A 24,167-nucleotide genomic window follows, 5' to 3' on the forward strand; every position below is an offset into this window, starting at 1 on the left:
CCTTGGCCCCAACCAAGATGGCAGGCCGGGCCAGCCTGGTCTGCTGCGTTGACTGCGGTCTGGCGGTGGAGACTTGTCTACACCGCGGCTTCGTGGTAGAAAATCCGGCCTCGCAGCAAATTAAGAAGACAATTAAAAAACAAAACAAAACAAAACAAAAAACACCAGCAGACCGGCCCTCAAACTCCCAGTTCACACACAGAGAAACAAGTTCGGCAAAGTTAAGGGCCTGGCCCCACGGGCTGGTGGGTCCCAGAGCCGAAATAACTTCATGTTATTCTTGGCGTGGATGACTCGAGCGCGTCCTAGGTCTGAACACGTGGCTGTGGCCGGTATCCTAGACGCTGCACACCTGAGTTCACACCCCAGGGCTTTGGCTCGCCATCTGCGTCACCTCGCCCACCTGGTTTGCTGAGCGAGGTCCTGGTGCCACGTGACGCACAGAACAGGGCTCTAACATTGTGACACCTGCCTCCCGGCGGGGCACTTTATACTACCTCGTCTAAGCCGCTCAGCACCCTACCACCCAGCGGGCACCTGCGCCTTTTTACCGCGGGGGTACCGACTAATTTCCTAATCCGTGCAGATTTTGGATCCCTCGCTCTCTGACCTCGTTTTAGGAACGGGTGGGAGGAGTGACCCAGCCTCAAGGGATGGCTCGGCCAGCGGACACCGGGGCGAGCCTAGGACCTCACAGGGGCCTGCCCTTGACATCCGGGGCTATTACAAATATTGCCTCCAAGTTGGGGCTCCTTGTAAAACCCGGCGAAGGAGCCGCGGGGCCAGGAGGCGAGCAGAGGGAGGGAGAAGACTGATGTGGCAATCCTGCGGGCAGGGCGAGAGAAGGAAGGAAGGTCAGGAAATGATTAACCAGGCCGGGCCGGGTAGTGGTTAGAGAGGGCACCTCCCCGCAGTGCGATGTGGAGCAGCCCAGGGACTCCCCTTCAGTCACTGCCCACTTGTCCCCACCCCTCACCCCAGCAGTGGGTTTCTTCTGCGCTGTTCTCTGCTCACCTGGGGCATCATTGCCCACCTTTTCCCCCAGTCGTATTTCGGGTTCCCCAGTTATGCTTCTTTCTGTTATTTTGGTTGCTGGTAAAACAAGCCTTGGTCCTGGGGTTTTACAGCAGTGAGTTGTGGAAAGCACAGCTGCGTAGGAAAGCCAGACAAGCGCGCCTTCCAATCTGAGTGTGCCTTCTCTTACTTGATGGCCAATCTTAGCGTCTCTTGTCCTCGCAGCCCTTTTTCTTCACCTGTCAAACTCCCAATATAACGGTTATTTCACAAGGAAGATCTGAGAATTCATGAGACGGACCCCATGTAGTAGGTAGTTGGTAAGTTACCTTTTTTTCCTTTTTATGACAGCACATGCGGGCTGCTTCCATGGGACGTGGGAGAGGGATAAACAATAATTTCTGATCTCTGCTCAAGCTCTTTCCCAGTCTCCTCCTGCCACCCCTTTTGTCTTCAAGACCTGGCTCAACCAACCTTCTGTTTGTTTCCCCCTTACCCTACTGGGGTGAGTCTCGTTAGTGCCTGCTTTTGCCATGGAGCGGGACCTGACTCCTCCCATCTCTCATGTGGTATGTAGTATTTATTTCTTCACCCCCTCAGAGACTCAGGTTCCTAATTCCCCAGCCCTCAGTTTAAGCACCATTTCCTCAGAGAGATCTTTCTTGCCCCTGTTCCACCTGCAGGTGACCTCCCAGTGTGTGACGGCCTTGTCTGCCCCCACACCTGCCTTTTAAAAGCACTCTTCATGTGAGTAATTTGTTTAATGTCTGTCTTTCCCCTGGAGATCCATAAGGGTAGCAAATAAGTCTGCCTGGTTTCCTGGCTTTTTTTCTTTTACTTTTTTTAAAATTATTTTTTATTTAATTGTGTTCATTGTCTTTATTTTATTTTATTTTGAAGCTAACCAGAGAGAGACAGAGAGAGAAAAGCAAAGCGAGAAAGCAAGCTGCCAGGCCCAGGACTCGAACTACGGTCAGCCATGTGGGAGTCCAGCTACCTTAACCACCATGCCACCTGTGGGCCCCTCCTTTTTTTTTTTTTTTTTTTAACAGGGTCTCACTGTAGTGATATCCTGCCTCAGCCTCCTAGGGGGACTACAGGCACATGCCACCACAACCAGCTCTTTATTTTTGACAGGGTCTCCCTGTGTTGCCCAGGCCAGCCTCCAGCTCCTGATCCTCCTGCCTCAGCCTCCTGGTTACTGCACTTTACAAGCTTGTACCACTGGGTCAGACCTTCAGCTTGCATGGGAAACAGAACTCGGGCCTCCCATGTGGTCTCTGTGTGTAGAGCACAACATCTTAACAGTGCACCACAGCGGCTGGGCCTGGCTGCCTGCTTTATTTATAGCATAGTAATAAATAGGGAAAACCTGCAGGGTGTCCAAAAAAATAAGGATTCAATAAACGAGTGAGCATTGGATTGGTAGTGTCTAACATGGGCAGGATTTAGGAAGTAACCAGGATATATGCCAGGTATTTCCCACCCCCACCATGATCTTAAAATTTCCTTCCAAGTTCTGAGTTTATGATTTTAATTTATTTTTTATTGTTTAATTTGCTATAGCACATACTGGGAAGACTGCAAAAGGGGGAAGATGAGAAAACACACGCCCCTGCTGCCCCCAGGAGGGTTAGCCATGCCACAGTCCCTGCTCATTCATTCTCATTTAGGGAATTTGGGGAAACAGACACAGGTACCTGGTGTTTCTCAAGAAGTCAGATTTAGGACCTGAAGCATGCAGTCAGCCATGTGGAATCTAGACGCCTTAACTGCCACACCACCAGCTGGCCCCTGAGTTTATGCTTTTAACAGGATCAGGAATGTGAAAGTAATGTATAAGGTGTAAACTGATCGATTACTACTTACCTGCATATGCATAGTGGGGTTTTTTGTTTGTTTGTTTGTTTGTTTGTTTGTTTTTTGTGGCTTCTCATCCAACTAGAATAGAAACCCCATGGAGTAAACCCCCTAATTTAGTCACTCCTGGTTGTAGTCCTTGAGAAGGCAAACGCTTTACCAGGCAACTCAGAGAAGCTGGGCAAAATCACAGGCCCTCCTAGGACTTTTGCTGGATTTCCTCAAAACAGCAAACTTTTCTGAGTCTTTGAAAAATTTCAGAGTAAGAAACAATGGGGGGGACCAACAGTTGGCGTAATGACTGTGTCTCTGGACTCCCATGTAGTTGAGTCCCAGACCCGGTAGTTTAAACTCACGCCGGGCACATGTGCGTGTGTGTGCCCAAGATCCTGAGGGGAGAATGGAGGAGAAGGGATTACAGCATGACCATCCCTGTCTAAGAAACAACGGGAGGGAAAAAGTCATTGAATGGGTGAAGACCACAGGGCAGGCACACCAAGAAATCTGCCTTTTCAGTTTCCTGTTCTCAGGCTGCCGCATTTCATTCAATGTCGGCTTTTCTGTGCTTGGCCTGCGTCCCTGTGGCTCCTGGGAGCTCTGACGTCCCTGTCAGTGTGCCCTGACGGTGCAGAGCCAGCCTCTGGCTCTGGAGCTCTAGAACAAACTCACAGTGGAGATTCCCCACCCAGCCCAGTGAAGTAGAACCTGCCAGAAACGGAGGGCCTCGTTTTAAAGTTTGGATTTCCTAAAAGGGAAGACTGCACAATTTCAGGTGCTTTTCTTCTCAAAGATGGAGATACGTATGGGTATGTACTGGGTGTCATATATAGCAAGGGAACTGTGACCAGGAAAGGTCTCAAGGTTGCAGCGACCTTCCTAAAACCTCAGACCTTTGACTCCCAGCACAATGAGTGGCCCTGAAATAAGAATGACAAGACCAGGGGCCGACAGGTGGAGTGGTGGTTAAGGTGCTGGACTCCCACATGGCTGACCAAAGTTTGAGTGCTGAACCTGCTGGCTTGCTTTCTGACTTTCCATGTCTCTCTCTCTCTCTCCCTCTCTCTCTCTCTGGTCAAATAAAAATAATAATAATAATTTTAAAATTAAATAATTCTTTGAAAAGAAAAAAAAGGAATTACAAGGCTGATCAGCCCTGGGGAGAGCTAGTTCTGCCCGTCTCCACTCACATAAAGCTCACGAGAAAGCGCAGAGAGCTGGTTTAATTATTTACTCTAGAGATTTGTCTAAGAGCAAAGCCTCCTAAGCAAACCGAAGCTAGATCAAAAGGAGGCTCAGGAAGTATCCAGGAAGTGTTGAGGAGTCAGGGGACAGCCCCTTGGGGGCTCTCTACCTCCTGGTTTAATTTTCTGGCTACACTCATCTGCTATTTCCTTGCCTTTTTTCTTGTTTATTTGTTGTCATCCTCCTCCGTGAGAACAGAGAGCTCCCCACTCCTGTTCTTGCCTCTTTCCAGCTCCTAGAACACATCCTGACATACATTAGGCCTTGAGTAACTAGCTGTCGAATGACTAAATGGAGGGAGGAGGCTTGGGTTCCCCGCAGCTCCTTTCCCCACCACCAGTACTGGGGCAAGGGGGGTCTTTCTCCTCATGTCTTTCCCTCACCCCCTTCACATCATCTCCCTGCTCAGAGTTCTTCAGGGGCTCCCCACCTCTCATAGGATAAAATCCCACATCCACTGTTGTCACAGTCACTTGTCCCCTCTCTTTTGCTAAAGCTTCCTTTTTCTTTTAATTGCCAGAGGGCACATGGACTGACCAAAACAAGACAAAGAAAGCCCCCCCCCACCTGCCCCAGTGGGGTAAGGCCACACCACAATCCTTTCTCTGCTGTTTCTCCATCCTGTGGGGATGTGGGGCACATATGCACATGGACCTAGCATGCTTTTCAAGCTACTGCAGTGGGATTTGAACCACAGTAGGCCATATGGGGGTCTAGTTTCCTTAGCCACTAGGCTCCAGGGTGACCTTTTCCTTTCTTCTGGCTACACTCATCTGCTATTTCCTTGCCTTTTTTCTTGTTTATTTGTTGTCATCCTCCTCCGTGAGAACAGAGAGCTCCCCACTCCTGTTCTTGCCTCTTTCCAGCTCCTAGAACACATCCTGACATACATTAGGCCTTGAGTAACTAGCTGTCGAATGACTAAATGGAGGGAGGAGGCTTGGGTTCCCCGCAGCTCCTTTCCCCACCACCAGTACTGGGGCAAGGGGGGTCTTTCTCCTCATGTCTTTCCCTCACCCCCTTCACATCATCTCCCTGCTCAGAGTTCTTCAGGGGCTCCCCACCTCTCATAGGATAAAATCCCACATCCACTGTTGTCACAGTCACTTGTCCCCTCTCTTTTGCTAAAGCTTCCTTTTTCTTTTAATTGCCAGAGGGCACATGGACTGACCAAAACAAGACAAAGAAAGCCCCCCCCCACCTGCCCCAGTGGGGTAAGGCCACACCACAATCCTTTCTCTGCTGTTTCTCCATCCTGTGGGGATGTGGGGCACATATGCACATGGACCTAGCATGCTTTTCAAGCTACTGCAGTGGGATTTGAACCACAGTAGGCCATATGGGGGTCTAGTTTCCTTAGCCACTAGGCTCCAGGGGGTGACCTTTTCCTTTCTTTTTTTTTTTTTTGAAGTTGTTCCAGTGGTGTCTAAAAATAGTTCCCTCAGTATAGAAACTCCTCACACCTCTGTATCCTCCCCATGGCTCCCCCTTCTCCTTGACCAGCTCCTACTCCAAGCACGCCACTCGCTCAGGGACGCCGTCTCTCGCTCATTGGAGCAGACTTCCAAGTCTTCCCCCGCCTCTACCAACGCCCAGTCTGTCCAGCTTGTCAAATGGTGCTGTTATTTTCTGTTCATGTTTCAGTCTCCCTTGGAAGTAGGTGTTTTTCTTTCCATCTGTGGGTTCTCAGCACCTAGTCAGCAACAGCAGATATTAAAGAGTGGTTATATTTGTTGACTGACGGTTGCTGGAAGTCACTCCCGGAGACTGATGACATCAACAATTATGTGCAATGGCCCCTGGAGGTATTCAGAGAAAGAATCTCAACCAGTTAGGATCAGGAACTCACATTTATTGGGTTCCAACTAGGTGTCAGATACTAGGTCGTGGTTTTTTATTTCTTCCTCAATCCCTAAAATAAACCTGGGAAGCATTGTCATCTCCATTTTACTGACGAGAGCATAGAGGTCAAAGAAGGTTAAGTAATTGTACAGATTTATAGTCCTAGTATTTGGTCTGTTCTCAAAGGAAGTGAAGTTTTACCCATTGTATGCATGGTCATCAAAATGATTCTTGCAGTATTATGTGGGGGAAGCTGAAGGGCAGAAGAAGATTCTTAGGGACCACTGGACACAGAAGAGCCTTCTGAATAACCAGAGGATCCTCTATGTTCCTTTGGGCCACTACAAAAATCGTCTTTTCAGCATCTTCATTTGTATTGCCTTTAACTTTCTTCTTTGTCATTGAAATCCTTTAAAAGAAGCCAGTGAAGATGAGGAGGGCTCCTTGTTTAAAGACCCACTTTGAAGATAAAGCACTGGCAGATTAAGCAAAGGAGTGCGGCTCTAGCGCCAAACAATCTGGACAGCGAATGAGTCACTTCTCCCGCTGGGCCCCAGTCTTTCTGTAAAATCAGAGGGTTGAACTAAACAATTGCCCCGGGCCTGTCCAGAGGAGGCATCCAGCAATGCAGCTGGGGCGGGGGTGGGGGGGGCATCCAGATCCAGACCCACCACCAGCAGGGCCAAGACCACCCTCATGTGCGGTGGCAGAGGCAGCTGTTCTCCCCAGATCTGTTTTCTTTTCCTCCCTGGTTTCAAAACTAGGAACATCTCTGCTTCCCTCGTAGCTAGGCGTGGCCTCTTATAGCCCATGGTGTCTGAGCCGAAGTCACAAGGGTCAGCCTTGGCTGGCACTGTGGACAGCTGCCTGTGACAGAAATACTTCAGTGTCCGGTTTTGTTTATCAACAACACGTGGATGAGATAGAGGAAGAGGAATCCACTAGGCCAGGTCTGAAAGAAAAGTGGGTGTTCTGGCCTCCAGCCTGCCCTGTCCGTGCCCCCCCACCCTTCAGACATTAGTCATGTATTCAGCAAATCTTGTCTGTTCTCCTACTGTGTGTCAGCACATAAGATTGAGTGACTTAGAGCTGAGAGTTACATGGGTCCTCCCCTACGGTCAGATGGAAAGCGTGATATCACTTATCCCCTTGCTTGGTAGTTAGTTGCCTGATGGGACACCAGAATCTTGGGTGTCAAAGTGCCATCTCGACCAGGAGTGTTAAGTCTTTTAGTTGTAAAAATAGCATTGTATAGAAAGGACCTGGCTTGGTGCTTGGCATTTGGAGACCCTTAAATGCCCTTGAGACCTTGGCGAGTAGCAGGGTTGATGTGAGCAATGGGGGATAGGGAAGGGTTGAGAGAAACAGACCAGCAAACACGCTGTTACAACACAACGTGGTGAGCTAGGAGGAAGTCCAGGCTGTCACTCAGCCATACAGCAGGGGCAGCTAACCTAGGCTGGTGAGCGGGGGTGGGGAAGCATCAAGCAAGGCTTCCTGGAGGAAGTGGCATATGACCTAAGATTAGATGACACCTAGGGGTTAGCCACGTAAAGTGAGGGGGGAGGGGGAGCACTGTCTGCCCAGGCTCAGAAAAGCTTTGAGAGTGCCACAGAGAACTGTGAGAGAGGATGGGGGGAAGGCAGAGAGAGGAGGTGAGCGAGGGAGCAGAAGTCGGCCTGAAAGGCTGCGGAGGGCCTGCAACAGGAAACTGCTAACAGGCATCTGGCTCCCTAGGACTCCTGTCTTTCAGGGTCACATTTGTCAGGCCCTGGGAGAGGAATGAAGAGGACGAAGGTGCAGAAAGAAAAGAAAGATAAAGGAAATAACAGTTGTTAAACATCTATAAGATGTTTGACTGCATTAGTCATCTGGGAAATGCAAATTAAAACCGCAGTGCATACCCAGCTAGAAACAAACAGACCAAGGTTAGAGTGAAGATGTAACACCCCCACCCTGACTCTGACACACATACGCCCTGTCTTGACCAGATCCAGGAGTTTCCAGCCCCCTGGGGGGAGGCTCCTACACTTTAACAAGTAGAATTTGATGAGGGAAAGAATCTAACGCTTCGAGGCTCCATCTCTGCCTTCTCTTCTTTTCTACCTTAACCTGACCTGACAATTCAGCTATCCAGAATGCTCCACCTACCAGAAAATACATTTCTCAAACATCCAGAAGGTCGATTGTCATGTTCCCAGACCCTTCCGGAAGGTCCCTGATGCGTTGGAAAGAAGTGGAGCTTTGGGTCCAAGCAGGCTGATCCCTGTCTCTACACTGACCTGCTGCCTGACTGTCGGCCAGCAGCCCGCCCTCTCCTGAGCCTCTGTCTGTGAGGTGGAATTATAGTAGCTGCTTCCCTGCTATTTCCCTAAGCCAAATGCCGACTGACTGGAGAGAGAAAATAGGAAATCATGTGTTTTGATTAGAGCCATTTTCTGAGGTTACCAACATTCATCCCTCATGCGTGTAAGTAATCACACTAAAGTCTATAAACGTATTTATAATTAAGTCATGGAGAGAGGTCTGAGGGATCGTCAGGTGGTGTGGTGGTTAGGGCACTGGACTTCCACATGGTCAACTGACCATGGTTTGAGTCCCGGACCTGGTGGCTTGCTTTCTCACTTCCTCTCTCTCTGTGTCTGCCCATCTCTGGTCAAATTAAAATAAAGTTAAATTTAAAAAAAATTAAAAAGAGAGATCTGATGTAGCTGACCTGGTTATTAATATTTTGGGGCAGGAATAAAAAGGTAAAAAGGCATTCAACATTATTATCATCCAAAGAACAGTAATGGAAAGGTAAAGGCTTTAGAGCCCCCTCGGCCTTTCTCAGTCCCCTGTGGGGCAACTGGGGTTTCTCAGGCTGAAATGGAAACCAGATACTGCAAAGCTTCATGGGAAATGACGTTTATGAGAGGCCTTAGAGCAGAGCAGTAGAGAATGGGAAGGGTCAGGGGTTTCCAAGAGGAAGAAACTGGTCCCAGAGAGGTGATACACCTGCCCAGCACCGCACAGCCCTCTGATTGGCTCCTGGTACCACATTGCCCCTAACTTGCCAGGCTCAGGCGTCTCCACGTGCACCTCTTTTGGGCTTTTCCTGCGTGTAGAATGCGCGAGCTGGTTCTGCTGGGAGAAGAGATGACTGCAAAGGGAAAAGCATGGGGCGCAGCAGTGAGCAGGGCTGGTCCCTCTGTACATAACCTCCAGACTCAAGCCAGCAAGCCTCTGAAGGCAGTGGTGGCTCCAGGACAGAGTGCCTGGCACATATGAGGCACCCAGGGAATTACAGGAACCCGGTAAAGAAGTGTGTCTTAGCAGCGAGCAGCTAACCAGAAAGCTGGTACTGGAAGGATATAACAAGAAACCAGTGATGGACGCTGGCCCTGTGCAGGGAGACTGAGCAGATAAGAGAAAGGAGGGCCGTCACTGTTCACTACACACCCTTTTATTCCTTTGCAGTTTTGTACCACTGGTTATTTAAAAAGTACTAATGGGACCAGCAGTTAGTATAATGGCTGGACTCCCATGTAGTCAACCGAGGTTCGAGTCCCGGACCCGGTGGCTTAAAACTCACGCCAGACACATGTGTGTGCATGCCCAAGATCCTGAGAGGAGAATAGAGGAGAAGGGATTGTGGCGTGGCCATCCCCTCTAGGGGGTGATTTCTTGCTTTCTATCTCTCTGTCTCTGTCTTTCTGGCGAGCGCATGCGCCCAATAAGAAAAAACCTCTCCAAAAAAAAAGGAAAAGAAAAAAAGTACTAGTGGAAAAAAGTATCGTACTTTAATGACAGCCTGAGTAATCGGAGGACAGGACATGCAATTCAGAGCATGGAGAAAAGGAATTTTCAAAGGAACTTGGCCATGTGTCTCTGGTACTGAGGCTGAGAGAACTGAGACCAGAAGAGCCAGGTCTCCTGTCCCAGAGACCGCACTCTAGCCAGACAGCCTCTGCCCTTACGGTGGTTTCCAGGAGCAGCCGTCCTGGAAGGGGTGGTGGTGGCGCAGAGTATGGAGTGGCCTGGAGAGGGGCCGTGTGCTCTGCTTGGCCCCCCCCCCCCCCCCCCCCAGCAGTTATTAAGTAAGCGTGTGGATATACTTGAGCCTCCTGAGACTTGGGGCAGGTCACCAGCTCTTCTTGGAACAGGGTGCTTTTGAATGAGTTGATCTACTTAACTCTGCACACTATCCCACCTGCCTGCTCAAAACCTAGGACCCTGTGGCAGGGCAGTGCTGTAGAACTGGGATGGGGTGGATTGACCCTGGGGGCAGAGTAGTCACTGTGGGAAGTCGGAATGCCATGTGGTCACCTTCTCTGTGGAGCTCTCGGCACTTGAATGACTTTTGGTAGTCATCGAGCCCCATCCACCCTTTTGCTGATGAGACCTAACAGGCTCTCCCAGGAGGAGAGCCCAGATCTTCTCATTCCCTGCCCAGGTTTTCTAATCATGTTTCTCTGTGACAATTACATAAAGGCATTTCTTTTCATCACATGGAATGGAAAAGGATAAATTTTGGTTAGCAAGTGTGGCTCCAGAACCAGCAGTTAGCATAATGGCTATGTCACTGGACTTCCATGTAGTTGATCGCAGTTCATGTCCCGGACCCAGTGGCATGAACTTTTCCCGGGCGTGTGTGCGACTTCCACCAAGATCCCAAGAGGAGAATGGAGGAGGAGGGATTGTGGCGTGGCCATCCCCGCTGGAGAATGATTTCTAACTTTCTGTCTCTCTGTCTCTCTCTGTCTTTCTGGCAAGTGCACGCACCCTACAGCAACAACCTCTCCAAAAATTAAAAAAAAAAGTAAATAAAAAAGAAAAATAAAAAAAAAGGAAGTGTGGCTCTTACTTGTTCTGGTCTCAGATTGGAGCCCCAATCACTCCTTACTGACTTCTAGCCTCTCATTTCTGGGGGGGGTGGGGGGGCAGGGAGCTAAGGAGGGCAGAGGAGCATTTGTGCAAAGGGTGTCTAGATTTACGGTCTGATAGAATCTTGGGGGTGGAGCTGGGGAAGGTCCAAGATGGGAGGGTTTTGACTTGATCGACCGGCTCTCGCTCTTGTGGGTGTTGCCTAGGCAGGCAGATAGTTCTCTCGCTCCTTCCCAAAGATATCACCAGCCTCCCTTAAGACAAAAGGAACTTCTGTGCTGTGAGACACTTTGGGGAGGTAGCACATAGCACCTACCCCAGGAAAAAGAATAAACCGAGTGAAAAACTGATGACAATTCAGTTCAAAAGAGTAAAAGCTGGCAGGAGTATGGCTAGTGAAAAGGCTAAGAGGAGAAGGATATTGAAAAGATTGATGTAACTCATCAGGGAAAATTCCATTCACTTAGCCAAGTGATCTTGAATTAAAACCTATCCTGTACCAGGTACAGTTCAAGCACTGGGCTGCAGTCAGACCAGGAAGGGTGCAGAGAACCGTGCATGTGACCGGGAAGAGGCACATTCAACATCACGGGTGATTCTCAGCCAAATGGAAAATGAAGTTCAAGGAGAATGGAGAAGAAATGAGATCTTCAAACACAGGTCAGCAGTTTCGAGAGGGTGACACCTGCACAGTTTTTACAACCTGGGAGAAAGGCAGAGGGAGATGCAAAGTGAGAGCCGCTTCGGCATCCTGGGAGCTAACTACCGTGTTTGCACTGCGCACTGGGGGAATCCCTTCATCAGAGAGCACGGCCACGTACCTCGTTCTCTGGCCACAGAGGCTCTCTGCTGTCCCTTGCCCTCCCCAGGCATGCTCCCTGGTCCTGCCTTTTATCTAGCGCATCAGAGTTTCCTTCCTTTGCAGGGCTTCTTCCCAACAAGTAGCACACTTTAGCAGATGCATAGACAAGCTGAAATGCTGCGACAGAAGATACAACTCCCTAGAAAGAACCCTGTCTAATTCACCTTTAAGGATTTTTATTATGCCAGAGCGCATGTGCTTGAGAAAGAGAGAGAGAGCGAGGGAGAGAGAGAAGGAGGGAGAGAGAGGAATCCTCAATGGGGTCTGGTTATCTTGCAGTACTTTTTCCTCCAATTCTCCACCTTGTCAGGATCCTGGGCATGCTCCTGCATGTGTGTGGTATGTTTTTCAAGCTGATGAGCCAGTCCCTAACCATGGTCAGCCCTGTGGGATCCGACTTCCTCTGCATGGCACCTAACTGTTATACTATGGGGCTGGCTTCGGATTTTTTTTTTAATTTAAATAAACAATATTATCATAGTCACACCTTTATAAAAAGTACATTTAAAACCTGATTTTAGGGGCTGACAGGTAGTGTGGTGATTAAGGGCATTAGATTCCCACGTGGCCGACCATGGTTCAAGTCCTAGAACTGGTGGCTTGTTTTCTCACTTTCCCTTTCTCTTGTTGTCACTTTTGCTCTGTCCCTCTCTGGTCAAATTAAAATAAATAAATAAATAAATATTTAAAAATAAAACCCTGCTTTTAAAAATTCACTAGGAAACATTTATAGTGGTTGAATGGCACAACTATGGGAGATTTTTGTTTTCTCCAGTTTTCTCATTTTGTATATCATAGCAACATTTATTTATATGTACAATGAGAAAAGTATAGATTAATCCCATTCCCATTCTGTTTCCTCCAAAAAAGAGAATTATGAGGGCTGGGCCCATAGCACAGGGGTTAAGCACCTTATAGAGAGCCAGACCCCACATGGCCAACTGTGGTCCAAATCCCAACTTTGGCAGCTTGAAGACACTCCAAGTGTGTGTGCACACAAGCCCAGGATCTTAATATAAAAGAGGAATGAAAGAAGGGAGATTGCAGCATGACTAGGCCACATTGTGGGAGTTTTTTCCTTTTTTCTGTTTTCTCTTTCTGGCATGCATGCATACCCTTTGGCATTAAAACAAAAGAAAAAAAGGAATTTTGAGAATGATACTTAAACCAAATGCTTTAAAATCTTGTGCCACGTAAAATGTAAATTATGAAAACTGCGAAAGCATGACTGGAGTTTCATGATGCAATGAAATCAAGTCCACCACATTATTTTGATTTTTTTTTTTAAGTTTTGTTATAGGGCACATGTGCTTGCCAGAGAGAGTGGGAACGTGAGGAGATGGTCATTCCACAATCCCGTCTCCATTCTCCGTTTGGGCATGCATGCACATGCACCCAGCCTGATTTCCAAGTCGCTGGGCCTGGGACTTGAACTACGTAGTCAGGATCCAGCCACTTACATGGGATCCATCTGCCTTAGCCTTCACAGCACCTGTTGGCCCTCCTCTGATGTGTTTGATGACAAGTGTGATTACAGTGTAGCCAGGCATAAACAGCAATTTGTGTAACCCCTTGCATTGGTGTTACTTAAAACAGCCAAATTGGTCTTTGTCAGAATGCTGAGGGAGGGATGTGGCTCTGTTGGCCTTGGAAGATGTATAGACCCATTACCCAGGGACCCCACGTTGTTGGCAGACACCATCAGGCCCTGTGAGCTCTGAGGGCCTCTGGCTGACAGATGTGCAGGCCACCAAGTGGTGGCTACAGAGCAGTCACTATGGCTTCCAGGCTCCACAAAGGAGTTTTCACCCTAACAAGACTGATGCTGACAGCCAAGACCCTCCTTTCCTTCTGTCCCAGGGTTAGCCTTCTACATAGGAGAGAGCAGTAAAGATGTATTTGTGCAGCAGATAAACCATTGCCTTTAAGAGGCTGAGAGGAGGGAATATGCATTCTACAACAAATATGAATTGAGAACCTACTGTGTGCCAAGCAAAAGGGCAGCGCTACACAGGTACAGTACCATTTCTCCCTTGCCTTAGCCCAAGGTAGATGTTATTCGACTTGTTATGTAGATAACAGAACAGACTCAGAAAGGTTAAGTTACTGGCTTTGGGTCAAACATTTAAGAAGTGGTGGGTGAACCAGCAGATGGTGTAATTGGTCACGTCCCTGCACTCCCACATAGTCAATCGCAGTTGGAGTCCTGGACCTAGTGGCTTAAATCTCATACCGGGCATGTGTGCACGCATGCCCACAAACCCAAGAGGACAATGGAGAAGGGATTGTGACGTGGCCATCTCCCCAGGGAGGGGGGTGATTTCTCACTTTCTGTGTCTCTGTCTCTCTGGTGAGCACACACTCTGTAGCAAAAATCTCTCTCTAAAAAGAAGTGGTGTGTGGGACTGGCAAGTGGCATGGTGGTTAAGGCGCTGGACACTCCCACATGGCCGACCATGGTTCAAGTCCCGGACCTGGTGGCTTGCTTTCTCACTTTCCTCTCTCTCTCTTTCTGTGTCTCTCTGGTCAAATTAAAATAAATGAATGAATGAATAAATTAAATTGAATAAAATAATTAAAAAAAAAAGAAGTGGTGTGGACAGGGAGGGAAGAGGCGAGGAGGAAGGCAGGAGGGGCCTAAACTGAGCTCCGTCAGATATGGACATCCTGTCTTCTCACACTGCACTTTGCCACATAGCAGAGGTTTCCAGGCTTCATGCTTACAGACCGTGTGACCATCAGCAGCTCCTCCGAGTCCGAGTCCCTTGTTTATAAAAATAAAGTGCTTGAGAAATGTTTCCCAAGTGTCCTTTCAGAGCTGGAGTCTTTGTCAGTGTTTCCGGTCTGGTCTTTGTAGTCTCCACTGGACCAATTCCTGTTTGGTGGCAAGGGACTTGGCTCTCTCCTGGACACACCCCCTAGAGGACATTGGTGGTTCTGCAGGAGCCAGGGAAGAGCCCCAGCAGCCATCACACTAATTCAACATTAATCATGCGTTCAAAGCCCACTTTACCCACCACTTTATCTTTTTAAACAACGTGGATCTTAAAAACATTCCCACCACCCTTCCCAGGCTCAGCAGGGCAGAGCTACTGGAACATGGAATGTGAGGAACACTGGCAGCCTAAAGAGCCTATGGTTCCATGAGTCATACTTTAAAATTGGATTATATATTTACTTCTTACACCACAGTTTATTCTAGGGCCTATGAGACCATCTATTGATCCAATCCTGGTTTTGCATTGTGATTATAAAATGATATATCTGTCTCAACTCAGTTATTTTCATTAAAAAGACTATTTTTGTTAGGCAATATATGCACATGGTTCAAAAGTCACCGAAAGGTTTTCAATAATTATCTTAAGGGGCCAGCCTATAGTGTGCTGGTTAAGGCAGCTGAATCCCACATGGCCGATGATACAGTTTGAATCCTGGACCTGGCAGCTTGAGAAACATGCCAGGTACATGTGCCTACATGCCCAAAATCCCAAGAGGGAGAAACGAAGGAGAAGGAATTACAGCCCAACCACACCCCTAACAGAACAGACTCAGAAAGGTTAAGTTACTGGCTTTGGGTCAAACATTTAAGAAGTGGTGGGTGAACCAGCAGATGGTGTAATTGGTCACGTCCCTGCACTCCCACATAGTCAATCGCAGTTGGAGTCCTGGACCTAGTGGCTTAAATCTCATACCGGGCATGTGTGCACGCATGCCCACAAACCCAAGAGGACAATGGAGAAGGGATTGTGACGTGGCCATCTCCCCAGGGAGGGGGGTGATTTCTCACTTTCTGTGTCTCTGTCTCTCTGGTGAGCACACACTCTGTAGCAAAAATCTCTCTCTAAAAAGAAGTGGTGTGTGGGACTGGCAAGTGGCATGGTGGTTAAGGCGCTGGACACTCCCACATGGCCGACCATGGTTCAAGTCCCGGACCTGGTGGCTTGCTTTCTCACTTTCCTCTCTCTCTCTTTCTGTGTCTCTCTGGTCAAATTAAAATAAATGAATGAATGAATAAATTAAATTGAATAAAATAATTAAAAAAAAAAGAAGTGGTGTGGACAGGGAGGGAAGAGGCGAGGAGGAAGGCAGGAGGGGCCTAAACTGAGCTCCGTCAGATATGGACATCCTGTCTTCTCACACTGCACTTTGCCACATAGCAGAGGTTTCCAGGCTTCATGCTTACAGACCGTGTGACCATCAGCAGCTCCTCCGAGTCCGAGTCCCTTGTTTATAAAAATAAAGTGCTTGAGAAATGTTTCCCAAGTGTCCTTTCAGAGCTGGAGTCTTTGTCAGTGTTTCCGGTCTGGTCTTTGTAGTCTCCACTGGACCAATTCCTGTTTGGTGGCAAGGGACTTGGCTCTCTCCTGGACACACCCCCTAGAGGACATTGGTGGTTCTGCAGGAGCCAGGGAAGAGCCCCAGCAGCCATCACACTAATTCAACATTAATCATGCGTTCAAAGCCCACTTTACCCACCACTTTATCTTTTTAAACAACGTGGATCTTAAAAACATTCCCACCACCCTTCCCAGGCTCAGCAGGGCAGAGCTACTGGAACATGGAATGTGAGGAACACTGGCAGCCTAAAGAGCCTATGGTTCCATGAGTCATACTTTAAAATTGGATTATATATTTACTTCTTACACCACAGTTTATTCTAGGGCCTATGAGACCATCTATTGATCCAATCCTGGTTTTGCATTGTGATTATAAAATGATATATCTGTCTCAACTCAGTTATTTTCATTAAAAAGACTATTTTTGTTAGGCAATATATGCACATGGTTCAAAAGTCACCGAAAGGTTTTCAATAATTATCTTAAGGGGCCAGCCTATAGTGTGCTGGTTAAGGCAGCTGAATCCCACATGGCCGATGATACAGTTTGAATCCTGGACCTGGCAGCTTGAGAAACATGCCAGGTACATGTGCCTACATGCCCAAAATCCCAAGAGGGAGAAACGAAGGAGAAGGAATTACAGCCCAACCACACCCCCTGGGAGGAGAACTTTCTCATTTTCTCTTTCTCTCTCTGCCTCTCTCTAGTGAGGACACTTGGCCTCCAGAAAATTTAAAGAAAATGATCATTATTATCATATGACCCACAATTCTACCCCTGGGCATATACCCAAAAGAATTGAAAACAGATTAAAACAAAAGCCTATATACAGATGTTTGCAATTGCCAAAAGGTAGAAACAACTCCTATGTCAACCCCCTGAATAGACAAGCCAAATGTGGTTTCTCCACATGAAGGGATTATTCAGCCATTAGAAAGGAATGAAGGGGACCAGCTCGTAGCCTGATGGTTGAGGCAGTTGGGTCCCAGACAGCCAACTGAATGGCTGGAGTTCCACACCTGGCGGCTTGAAAAACAGGCTGTGCATGCGAGCCCAAAATCCCCAAAGGAGGGAGAGATGGAGAAGGGATTGCAGCATGACCACACCCCACGGGGGTGCTTTTTTGCCTCTCTCTCTCTTTCTCTCTCTCTCTCTCTGTCTCTTTCTGGTGAGCTCACATGCCCTCTGGCAAACATTGAAATAAATAAAAGGAGTGGAGTACTGATACATGCTACAATACGGATGGCCTCGAAAACGAAAAAAGCCATATGTAAAAGGCCACGTTATATCACTTCCTTTATATGAACTATCCAGAAGAGGCGAATCCAAGGCGAGAGAGAGCAGTTAGTGGTTGCCAGGCGAGAGCAGGAGGAACTAGGAAGTGACCTCTAACAAATACAGTCTTTTTTAGGGGTGAGGACGTTCTGAAACTAGAGAGTGGTGATATTATAGTGGCACGACAGTGTAATGTACTAAACACCACCGAATGGTACACTTTGAAATAGAATGGCAAGCTTTATGTTATTATGTATTTCGTCAGTAAATAAGCACAGGGTACTCGGTCAAAAGTAGGTTCCCCTTTCGCCAGGTCCCCTCCCGCAAGACAGAACCCAGTGCCAATGATCTTCTCTACCCTTCCAGAGATGGTTATCTTAGGAACAGGGGCATGTGTGTACAGATTACGACTATATGGTGTTTGAAGATTACTCCTCCTGGGTGCATAATATATATTTTGTAATATGGTCTATATATTTTTTTCTCTCCTTTTTTGAACACAAACGGTGGCAGTGTTTCAAGCTACCAGAGTTGGGATGTGAACCGGAAAGTGGCCATGTGGGATCTGGCTCCCTTAACCAGTATGCTACAGGGCCAGCCCTTACAACTTAGTTTTTTAAATGAGGTAAAGATATGAACACACATTTCAGAGGTGAAGAAAGACAAAAGGACTGCAGACATGTGATGGGGTCTTCACAAGTAAATGCCTATTATGAAAAAAAAAAAAAACTATACATGGATTTCCTAAAATTTTCCCACCAGAAGCATAAGTGTTAGAAGTAGGGTTATAAGAACCTATGTGTACAGCTCCCCCCCAAGTTTTAGCCCAGAAAAATCCCCTCAGTCTTGGGCAAATTGGATGGTTGCTTACTCTAACACACACACTTGACACCTTCCTGTTTCAAATATAGATAGATCACTATTTTTTAAACAAAATCAATTTTCATTGTTTTCATTATGATGACTTTATAAATAGTGTTTGCCAATGTGACTTTCCTGAAGGCTTTGAAGGCCATTGTTATGTGCAGAAAGTATTAGTTACTTTGGTTTTATAATTACCTAAGATTTTTAAAATAATTAAAATTACACATACCAGGGACCAGCAGTTAGCATAATAGCTATGTCGCTGGACTCCCACATAGTTGACCACGGTTCACATCCCGGACCCGGTGGCTTAAAACTCACGCCGGGCATGTGTGCGTGCGTGCCCAAGATCCCGAGAGGAGAATGGAGGAGAAGGGACTGCAGCGTGACCATCCCCCCTGGGCGGTGATTTCTCGCTTTCTGTCTCTGTCTCTCTCTATCTGTCTGGTGAGCGCACACACCCTATAGCAAAAACGCCAATGTGACTTTCCTGAAGGCTTTGAAGGCCATTGTTATGTGCAGAAAGTATTAGTTACTTTGGTTTTATAATTACCTAAGATTTTTAAAATAATTAAAATTACACATACCAGGGACCAGCAGTTAGCATAATAGCTATGTCGCTGGACTCCCACATAGTTGACCACGGTTCACATCCCGGACCCGGTGGCTTAAAACTCACGCCGGGCATGTGTGCGTGCGTGCCCAAGATCCCGAGAGGAGAATGGAGGAGAAGGGACTGCAGCGTGACCATCCCCCCTGGGCGGTGATTTCTCGCTTTCTGTCTCTGTCTCTCTCTATCTGTCTGGTGAGCGCACACACCCTATAGCAAAAACCTCTCCAAAAAAAAAGAAAGAAAGAAAAATAAATTACATATACCATTATTTAAAGAGTCAAATGATTCTGCAAAGCTTACCATGAAAAACAATCCATTATCTGCTCTCCAGGGGCACATCTCTGCGATTTTTGTTAGGTAACGTATTTATCTGGCACAATATTCAAAAGTCACAGAAAGGTTTTCAATGATTATCATATGATCTAGCAATTCTACTCCTGGTATATATCCAGGAAAATTGAAAGCAGGTGTTCAAACAAAAACATACACAAATATTTATAACAGTACTATTCACAATAGCCAAAAAGTAGAAATAATCCAAATGCTGCCAACTGATGAATAGTTAAGATATAATTCCCCAATATAATGGAATAATACTCAGCCACAAAAAGGAATGAAGTCTAGCAGGTGGCATGGTGGTTAAAGTGCTGGACTTTCACATGGGGAACTACAATTTGAGTCCCAGATCTGTAGCCTAGAGATTAGGGCAGCCAGATACCACATGGCTGATCGTGGTTCAAATCCTGGCCCCAGTGGCTTGAAAACATGCCAGGCACGTGTGTGTGCCCCAAATCCCTAAACCAATAGGATGGGAAAGTAGAGAAGAGTCTATGTGACCAAACTCCATTAGAGGGCGCTTTCTCTCCTACCCCTACCCCCCTCTCTCTGTCTTTCTGGCAAAAACAAATAAATAAACAAATAAATTTTAAAAAGGAATACAGGTGTGGGACCAACAGTTAGTATAATGGCTATGTCGCTGGACTCCCACGTAGTCGACCGTGGTTTGAGTCCCAGACCTGGTGGCTTAAACTCACGCCGGGCGCATGTGCGTGCGTGCCCAAGATCCCGAGAGGAGAATGGAGGAGAAGGGATTGCAGCGTGGCCATCCTCCCTGGGGGGTGATTTCTCGCTTTCTATCTCTCTGTCTTTCTGGTGAGCACACATGCCCTATAGCAAAAACTTCTTCAAAAAAAAAAAGGAATACAGGGGTCAGCTGGTGGCATGGTGGTTAGGGCACTGGACTCTCAGATGGTCGACCATGCATGGTTCAAGTCCCAGACCTGCCAGCTTGCTTTCTCACTTTCCTTCCCTCACTAGTGAGTGCATGTGCCCTATAGCAAATTTAAAAATAATAATAATAAATGAAATGAATAATTCCTTTTTTTTTTAAAAAAAAGGGAATAAAGTATTGAGGCATACTACAACATGGATGAGTCTTGAAAGCGTTATGCTAATAGAATGACGAGAAACATAAAGGATCACCTTTTATCATGAATCCGTATTTCCCCTTTCCTCCCATCTTTACAGATTCGAACAAGATCAGGAAGTCTGGACAGACAAGGTACTACTGTATTGTATTAGTACAAATACACGTGTGTGCTTCGGGTACAGATACAGCACACGCACGTCCTTTAACACACTCCGTTCAGCTCAGCCATGTTTGAGTGCGGAAATGCAGTCACCTGAACCCAAACGCTGCAATAGTACTCCATAGACTGTGTGTGCACACCAGTGGCGGCGGCGGCAGAGGGCAGAGCCCTTGGGAGACGGTTCTGTTGATAGAAATCACGGGCCACTTGCCTACAACCTACAGGATTATGTGCTGAGAGCAGAATTTCAGGAGCCCGTTTGACCTCTCCATAGCCCTCCATTGTTCCCCCTTCCCTTCCAGTGAGGGGTCAGGGATATGGCAAGATTTTTGCCTTGAAATGTTTCTATCCCAGCAAGGAGGCTCAGTTTTAGACACATGGTGTACTTGTTTTTGCTCTGTGTTCCCAAACTTCCACAGGGAAGAGCTTTTATAAATGTGCAGAATTCTCCGTGGGCTTGTGTTTATTAAGTCCCACTGTTTGCAAAGCATTTTGTGGGAGCATAAACATGGTAAAACAGGAAGTTAGTTTTATCATTAGTCTGAAATCAAGTGCTTCGGAAGATAAAAAGGCTGCAGCCAGAGGAGGTTTTAACACGAAGAAAGTCACAACAGGAAGTTAGGTGACTCTGGCTTGGCCTCTCCCATTCACCACTTTGGGGCATGTTCATTCATTTGTCTCAGAAATACCTATTTGTGCAGGGCCCCGTCTGACCGTGGTATACAGTGGGCAGAAGAGCCACTCAGTCAAAGTGCAAGGACTCCAATGCATAGACTCCTCATGGCTTTCTTTTTACTGCTGTGGAATTACGTTATGTGAATGAATCATGCTTCATTTGTTCATTCTCCTGAAGACAGATGATGTCTGGGTTTTTCTGTTACAAACAACCATCTTGCACACCCTCCTGGTACACAGGATGAAAGTTTGCTAACTCGGCAATTCTGAAAATGTGATCCAGGTATTCATGGGGGTCCCTGAGACCCTTTGGGGGGGGTCTATGAAGCCAAAAAAACTAATTTCATAATCACATTCTCTCATTCTGTTGGGCATACGCCATGGAGTTTTCCAGAGACTGCATGACGCATTCACAAATATCTGAAAAGGCTCTTCAAACACTCCCACCTCTTCCAATTAAGTATCTGTGTGAGGCTGGATCTTCTTCCCACAGTTTAAACAGAACCATGTATCACCACATTTGAATACAAAGCAAGATTCCAGTTGTCTTCTAGTAAGCGAGACAGTAAAGAGATTTGCAAAATGGGAAACAATGCCACTCACCTCCCTAAATTTTAAAATAAAAAGAATTGCTTTTGATAAAATAAGTTGTGTTCATACAGAATGGGTTTTCAAATTTTAAAATTAGGTATTATATGTTTAAAATGTGTTTCAAGGGCCAGCAGGTGGTGTGGAGGTTGAGGTGCTGGACTCCCACATGGTCGACCATGGTTCAAATCCTAGACCTGGTAGCTTGTTTTCTCACTTTTCTTCTCTGTCTCTCTCCAGTCAAATTGAAAAATTATAATAATAAATAAGATAAAGTAAATAATTCTTTAAAAAGATGTTTTTCAGTTTTAATATCTTTTGAGAGTTTTTTTTTTTTCTTTGCTGTAGGACATGTGCACTTGCTGGAAAGACAGAGAGAGACAGAGAGATCAGAAAGTGAGAAATCACCCCCAGGGGGGATGGTCATACCGCAATCCCTTTGCTTCCCTTCTCCTCTCAGGATCTTGGGCACGCACGCACATATGCCCAGCCTGGTTTAAGCTGCCGAGACTCTCACTGCCATCGACTACGTGGGAGTCCAGCAACATAACCATTATGCCATCTGCTGATCCCCCAATTTTAACAATTTTAGAAGCTTACTTATTTCTAGGCCAGCAAGTGGCATGGAGTTTAAATCACTGGATCCCACATGGCTAGCTGTGTAGTTTGAGTCCCAGATCTGCCAGTTTGAAAATCACTGAAGATATGTGTGCATGTGTGTCCAAATTCCTAAGAAGAGAATGGAGGACAAGGAATTGTGGGTGTGGCCATCCCCCCAGGGAGTTACTTCTTACTTTTTCTCTCTCTGTCTCTCTCTGGCAAATGTATGGTCCTTATAGCAAAATAAACAAACAAACCAAAAGTTTATTTATTTCTCTCCGACCTCAGTGAGAGAGACATAGGGAAAAATGTAGAGAGACAGCACTCCCTACAGTGCCCTCACGCCACAACCCACTCCAGCCCCAGAGAGCCCTGGATCATGGCACGTGAGCGCCTGGAGTGCTCAGGGCACATCGGAAGCCTCAGATGCATAGCCTCCCATGTGGGTCAGGCCCCTGGGGCACTGCATCACTGCTGGGCCAGCATCTACCCCCCACACTCCCAGTTCTACTTTCTAATACAGTAAGTATTGATAAATAAAACCCACGTCAACAAAAGCTCTTTGGAGTTGGGGTGTGTGTGTGTGTGTGTGTGTGTGTGTGTGTGTATGTATGTGTTTCCTTTCCATCATTTTTAAGAGCATAAAAGGGTCCTGAAACTAAAAACCTGAGACGCACTGCCCTGGAGTAGAACTCCCCTCTTTAAGTGGGAAGTCTCATAATCACTGATGATTCGGTTCATTTTGACCTAGAGTGCATTTTATATAGAGCCCTCTCAGACCAGAACAACTCCAGGTAGTTCAGAAATGCATACATATTTACTAAAACTGAAAAGAGAAAAAGGAAAGAAAAGAAAAAGAAAATAGAAGGCAAGGTGATGCTGAAATTACAGGACGGTGGTTACCTTTTGGGTCTGTCTTGGTTTGGCTGTTCTCGGTTATTTTCAGGGCACAGGCCTATCCAGAGAGGATGAGAACATGGCTTATGTGTCACAAGTTACAGCTCATTTGACCTCATCAATTCTCTCATGTTTCTGACAGTTAACATTTTTTCCTTCCTGAAAAACTACAGGGGAAGCCTCCCTCCCACCACTTACACTCAGCCTGGGCTCCTTCCCAGGCTCTCCGCAGAGACACACTCTTCACTTGATTCAAAGCCAGTCTTTAGCACAGGGGGCATCTATGAGAAACCAGAGTATCCCCACAGAACAACTGGCTAAGAAGAGCACCCCAAACCACCAGAATGGGGACCAGCTGGGTTCACAGTGGCAACTCCACACTCTGTGATATTGGGGCCAGATGGGAAGGTCCTGGGTTCACGACCCAAGGCCTCCCTGAGTGTGTTGGGCAAGCACGGCCTGTGATCTGGGCTAGCTGAGGCCAGGGGTGGATCACTATGTGAAGATCCTTGAACGGGCGCTTCTCTCGCTCTCTCCTTCTCTCTTTCTCTCTCAGAACTTTTTTTTAAGCAAACTTTTTAAAAAAGAATTATTTTACTTAATTATATTTATTATTATTATTTCATTTGACCAGAGACAGAGAGAGAAGTGAGAAAGCAAGTCACCAGATTCATCACTTCAGTTGGCCATGTGGGAGTCCAACACCCTGAACCACCATGCCATCTGCTGGCCCCAAACAAACTTTTAAAAATGTCAAAGTGTTAAAAGAAAACCAAGTACAAGGAGGGTGGGCCCTGGTTATGTGCCCCCATCCTCCCAGACATAGAACTGGGAGCTTGGCTGGGCTGCATTTAGGGGCCCACAGTCCTTATCTGCAAGGGTGTTTTATAGTCTGCCTATTTGATTTGGTATGAGTCTATTTAATTAGATTTAATTCCCTTTAACTTGTAAGCGTCAGGTGCTGAGCAAGGCAATTATGTTTATGCTGCTGAGAAACACGCTGGAAAAAGTCCTCAGAAAACAACTGTGTTGGTGATGTAACT

The 24,167-nt window shown here is 46.8% G+C and overlaps 1 long non-coding RNA gene across 4 annotated transcripts; it reads left to right on the forward strand.

Moving 5' to 3' along the window:
• Positions 1-376: 376 nt before the first annotated feature.
• Positions 377-20,635, forward strand: LOC102484533 (uncharacterized). Of its 4 annotated transcripts, XR_001371444.2 has the most exons (6): positions 377-854; positions 1,240-1,334; positions 1,432-1,583; positions 1,698-1,761; positions 11,328-11,484; positions 20,303-20,635. It is a non-coding gene; the product is annotated as an uncharacterized LOC102484533 (long non-coding RNA). The 4 variants fall into 4 exon arrangements; XR_003546799.1 differs by lacking the exons at positions 11,328-11,484; positions 20,303-20,635 and adding an exon at positions 2,152-2,185; XR_003546794.1 differs by lacking the exons at positions 11,328-11,484; positions 20,303-20,635 and adding an exon at positions 1,915-1,949.
• Positions 20,636-24,167: the final 3,532 nt, after the last annotated feature.

Source organism: Tupaia chinensis, unplaced genomic scaffold (genome assembly GCF_000334495.1).
Source record: "Tupaia chinensis unplaced genomic scaffold, TupChi_1.0 Scaffold000063_1, whole genome shotgun sequence".
Lineage (NCBI taxonomy): Eukaryota > Metazoa > Chordata > Mammalia > Scandentia > Tupaiidae > Tupaia > Tupaia belangeri.